This window comes from Phalangium opilio, unplaced genomic scaffold, assembly GCF_054372755.1.
Source record: "Phalangium opilio isolate 3A_F unplaced genomic scaffold, DU_Popi_V2 ptg000360l_1, whole genome shotgun sequence".
NCBI lineage: Eukaryota > Metazoa > Arthropoda > Arachnida > Opiliones > Phalangiidae > Phalangium > Phalangium opilio.
Window position 1 is genome coordinate 125,812 of NW_028324230.1, and position 5,423 is coordinate 131,234.

General features: G+C 40.0%; 1 long non-coding RNA gene across 1 annotated transcript; it reads right to left on the reverse strand.

The window, feature by feature from the left end:
• Nucleotides 1–328: 328 nt before the first annotated feature.
• On the reverse strand, nucleotides 329–919 carry LOC149597366 (uncharacterized). The gene is made up of 3 exons (XR_016377872.1): nucleotides 796–919; nucleotides 633–735; nucleotides 329–564 (listed from the first exon to the last, which is right to left on the reverse strand). It is a non-coding gene; the product is annotated as an uncharacterized LOC149597366 (long non-coding RNA).
• Nucleotides 920–5,423: the final 4,504 nt, after the last annotated feature.

Here is a 5,423-nt window from a genome sequence, read left to right on the forward strand (position 1 = left end):
GTGCACGTTGTTCGTCAATAAAAAGGAGCTTAGGAGGAATAAGTCAAGACTTGGTTGGCATTGGTATACATCGTAAACATAATATTGATGAATGATTTCATTAACCTCTCTAGTACCTAGTTCTCACTCACCTTCTGTTCACTAACTTTGAAATCATTCGGCAACGAGCATTTTCAACCAATAAATAACATAAAAAGTGCGCTTCAGCTAATCTACAATGCAAATAGCTACTGGATACTGTTATTTTAGCGCATTTAATCATCAATATTTGACTTCATTTGTCTTTGAACCAAAATGGAAGTACTGAATTTACAACATTACCAAAAAATCGGTTGTAATATTATACGTTTATACGCATTCGCATTCATACATCTACGGTGTACATTACAAATTGAAAATGTTACGTGAGAAGTTATTAGAACATTGAGTTTAAATTGACTCGTGAAAAGGACGCGGGCTGGTTTTCAAAAATTGCAATAGGGGTTTTTACAGCGTATAAGTCGGTTGGTAGTTCTCCATCAAACGGTGGTGAAGGCTGAACGGAGAAACAAATCTTCCCTTCCCCTGAAAGATATTTGTTCAAGTGTTATAAGGATGTCTCGGGTGAAGTAGGCTTAGTTATTATTATTAACCTGGTTCTACGATGCAATGTTCAGAAGCGGTAGCGCATCTGGCCATAAAGACAATAACGGCGACAAGAAGAAAAGTTTCAGGACGCATATTTTGTCTTTGACTCTTAGTACAAGAAGATCATTAAATATCCCTTTTGCCAATGCAGAAGTACAATCAACTTACCATAATGGTCGAGAAAGCAAAGTTAAATGGTTCTCTTTCCAAGTTTCAGCTCATTTTCTAAAATACTTTTATCTTAACACTCAAAACAACCTCGAAAGAAGTTGATAAAGCTGTAGGAACGAAAGTGTATTTAGAAATAATTTTTCTTATCAAAAAAGTATTTTGTTTATTTGTGAAATACATTCCAAGATAAATGCGGTCACACGGCAGTTATCGCTAGAATATTGGTATAAAAAGTTGTTGAAACAATTTTTCCATTCACAGAGACTCAATTCTTGGGTAAAGTTTTCAAACATTGCTGATGAGTTGTAAAAGATCGTTTTGTCAGTCACACACTCGAAGCGTTGGCCCCTATTAATAGAGTTCAGTCGCATAAAACTGATAGTATAAAATTAAAAAAAATATAGCAAGTTAATTTGAAATCTCTCATTACAGCTATGATTGTAAACAAAAAACTCGGATCGGTATCGGTTTCGGTTTCTGGTATAACAAGATGAATCGAAATTAATTGCAATGTCATCATAGTTTAATGGTAGGTGCGCTAGATTGGGTGTGAGTAAATGAAATTATTGGAACTAATTTTAAATTCAATAAAACGATGTTGAAAAAGGGTTTATTTCCAAAGCTAAACTTACACGTTTTATGCGGGCTTAATGGTTAAGGCTTCGCAGACCCAACATTGAGGTACTGAACCTAACCACTCCTTAACCCTTCTCCAGCACGTCTACGAAGTTGGGTTAAATTTGAATTGTGGCTGTGCATGACGAAGAAACCTAAAAACAATCCAACTTTCGTTGTCCCTTTACTTTTATCACTATATATTGATTTTTATTCAGGGTCCTAGTCTAGGTTAGGGTCGCTGCGTCTAGGCCAATATCTGTAGAAACTCATTTAATTTGGCCGGCGGCTACCATTTCCCGCGAGAACTAATAAAGGTAAAGCCCTCTGCATTTGCTCCCATTGTAAAACGTCATCCTCACAGTCGAGTGAAGATTTCCACATTTTCTCACTCTACTACTGTTATTTTCCCACGAGGTAAAATTTAAACAACCTATTAAGTCTTTAACGAGATTACTCTAGATAAGGACCGGCTTCCCCAAGGAGAATGTATAAGAGAGTCAGACAAAACACATGTAGTCCCCCATTCCAAAAACGGCACTGTGCCCTTCCCCGGTTACCATGGTTACCGCTTCCCCCATACGGCAAGAGAGCGTACATTCTCGCGCATGCGTTCCAGCCTCTTCGCTGTAGCCTCATGAGCATGTTTATCGTTTAGAAAAACGTCCCTCGTTTCCAACAACGCGCGCCATTCCCAACGGCTTGCGTGTTGAAGTTGCGCGCCACTGTATGTGGTAATTGTTTCACTTTAATACCTCCCGCTTTTCCAGAACGAATCTCCCCTCTTATACATCCTCCTTAGGCTCGTTCATGAAAATAGCCAAATAAAGTATAAATTTTTAGATACACGTGGTTACGAAGTATACCTTTCGTAGCTAGTGCGCTTATGCCTCGTGTATGTGAACCTTTAATATTCGTGCACACGATTTCAAGAACACTTCAAACCCTATTGGTAAAGTGAAGAAAAGGTTTTTTGGTAGTAGAGTTATATGTAGCACGAAAAAGGTTTAAAGGGTATGCGAATTTACAATTTAATAATTTTCCCACGAAAGTGGTATTATGTTACACTTTCAAGTCTCTACTTTCAAAATATCAAGTTTTTAATATAATTGAACCAATGTTTCTATTTTTGAATTCCATTGAAAAATCACGAAAACTCAGTTTCGTTATATCAACAATTTTGTCTTGCCGAGTTTGTTTGCCTGTTTGATGACATCACTATGACGTTGAGGAAAAAAGCGCGGGAATCCTATACGCGCGAGGTATACGCGTCTCTAGCTTCTCTCCAGTCTAAACTCTGGGTCTGATCGCAGAGAGAGTGGCACCATCTCACGTGAAAAAAAATATATTTGTGACGTCGGACTACAGGGAAACGTTTTAGCCTTTCATAAAAAAGGATTTCAAATAATTCCATATGAAGGATTTTCAAATACATATTACCAAATAACCAGAAATCGGAGAATTAAAAGCTTGATATTTTTGAATTCACAGAAATTATTTCTATCTTTTGTTGTATAATCACAGGTTTTTCAAACGAAGCTTCTCATACCCTTTAAGGTCTTTAAGGTACGAATAATTTAAAGGAAAGGACCACCACATTTGCATTTCATGAGGCCATGATAAGAGGGTCTAAAATTTGCTATTATTCATTCCAAAAAAGAAAAGAATTTAGATCCTGCGTTTAATAATCGATTTACACTCTACTATTTCTGTAAAAGACGATAAAGCAAACCTCACCACACGTAGCTATTACATAATCGTTTACGTCACTTGTTTTCTCCATAAACGTTCAAACAATGTACTTTACCCAAGGAAACTTAACTTTCACAGTTAATCCTTCCCTTCTAAATACAGTGACAAAAGTGTAAAATACCAGGGCATAAAACACTGCAGAAGTTTATGACTTCTTATCCTGGGAAGTATTGGACTCTAACATGAGTTAATAATATGTTAGCTCCCTATAAGTTACTCAGGCTCCATAGGCGTAATGTATCCAGCGATTTCTTCTCATTTCGCCCGCGCGGGAAAAAAATCCGAATGTTGCGCTCTCTCTTGTCGAAAAAAAAAATCCCGCTCGTACTGCTCCTCGACCCTGAGTCGTCGGCTGATTTTTCACCAAGGGAGTGTTTTAGTCGTGAATGTTTATGTTTTAACAATTTAACATTAAATCATGGTGTGTGTCAGTACTGCGACAAAAAAATGCCGGAACTCAATGCAATTTGCCGATATTGATAAAGAATGCTAAACATAAGAGCAGAAGTTGATGACTTCTTATCCTGGGAAGTATTGGACACTAAGGCATTATATAGTATCCATCCCTGCAAGTCAAAATTGCCTATGGCATTCGTAAAAGAGGGTCGAAAGTTTCCTCCCCACTAGGAAAACTATCTAATCTACTGAAAAAAATCCCACGCCGAGAGGCTGTGGCACTCAAACTGTGGGGCGTGTTCAAAACTTCTTCAGCGCCAATCGTTGAAAAGCCGTCTGTCTAGAACTCTACGAAAATCCATTACAATCCGTGGGCCTAGGACCCCACACTAGTTTGACCGGAATTTCTAGCAAACTCTATTAACATCTGTTCTTGTCACCGTTTCTGATTCGTTACCTCAAACCACAGGACACACCTTAAAGTTTCGTTTCTTGTCCGCTGCTGGCGCGCAAATCAGCCTGCCAACTCAAAATGAGGGAGATGACGTAGGTGGCGTGGTGATCGGACCTAATAAGAAGTTGGCTAACAGAGATGGTTCCGGATATGGTTAGAGTCCAATACTTCCCAGGATAAGAAGTCATAAACTTCTGATAAGAGTTGTTATTGTGACTTGAAACCAATTATACAACTGAGCTAAATCCGATCCATTGATCTCTTAACTGATTTCTTAACCGAGGCTACTGAGCTCAATATTCGGCAGCTTCGGCTGCTTAAATAGCTCCGATATCATGGGCTAGCTTCCACTACACGCGCTTCCGGGGAAAAACCGGAAAGAAGAGTAAATAAGATTTTCGTTCACGTGGCGGCCGCAGAGCGTCGCATATAATTGGGAAGCCGGCGGCGCGGGAGAAAACGCTAGAGTATAAAAATGAATTGCGTGAGTAACTTATAGGGAGCTAACATATTATTAACTCATGACTCTAACCATATCCGGAACCATCTGTGTTAGCCAACTTCTTATTAGGTCCGATCACCACGCCACCTACGGCGTGTGTCCTGTGGTTTGAGGTAACGAATCAGAAACGGTGGCAAGAACAGCTGTTTTAATAGACTGCTAGAAATTCCGGTCCACTAATTGTAATTGATTTCCATAGAGTTCTAGCCAGACGGCTTTTCAACGATTGGCGTTGAAGAAGTTTTGAACACGCCCCACAGTTTGAGAGCCACAGCCTCTCGGCGTGGGATTTTTTTCAGTAGACTAGATCGTTTTCCTAGTGGGGAGGAAACTTTCGACCCTCTTTTACGAATGCCATAGGCAATTTTGACTTGCAGGGATGGATACTATATAATGCCTTAGTGTCCAATACTTCCCAGGACAAGAAGTCATCAACTTCTGTAAATATGTAGTCAGGAATGTATGGAGTAGCTGGAATGGCTAAGGAGGCACCCGTTGTACCCTTGATGGTGGTAACATAAGGCGAGTCCTTTTTTTATTTTGAGAAGTGTAGCTCCTCCCCTCCCCCTGTTTAGCTGTCTACCGAAGGCGAAAAATGTCATGACTCGTTAAAAAAGGCATGGCAGAAGTGACCTTTTAGATTTTTTAAAGTTAAATGCGCTGATTCGCCGCCGTTCGCGTTCATATTCGATTCTCTCAGCCTAAGCAGAGGACCTAGGGTAGAAAGTGGGGTGGCGTAGCGGTTAGCGCTTTCGCCTCGCAGCAAGAGTATCCCCGGTTCGATCCCGGACTGTGGCACCGGGTGAAAATCTGGGAACAAACCCATCTGCGTAGAGTTTGCAAGTTCTCTCCCCGCTTGTTATAGGAGTTTTCCTCCGCGGTCTAACACGGTTTCTCCTTTCCATC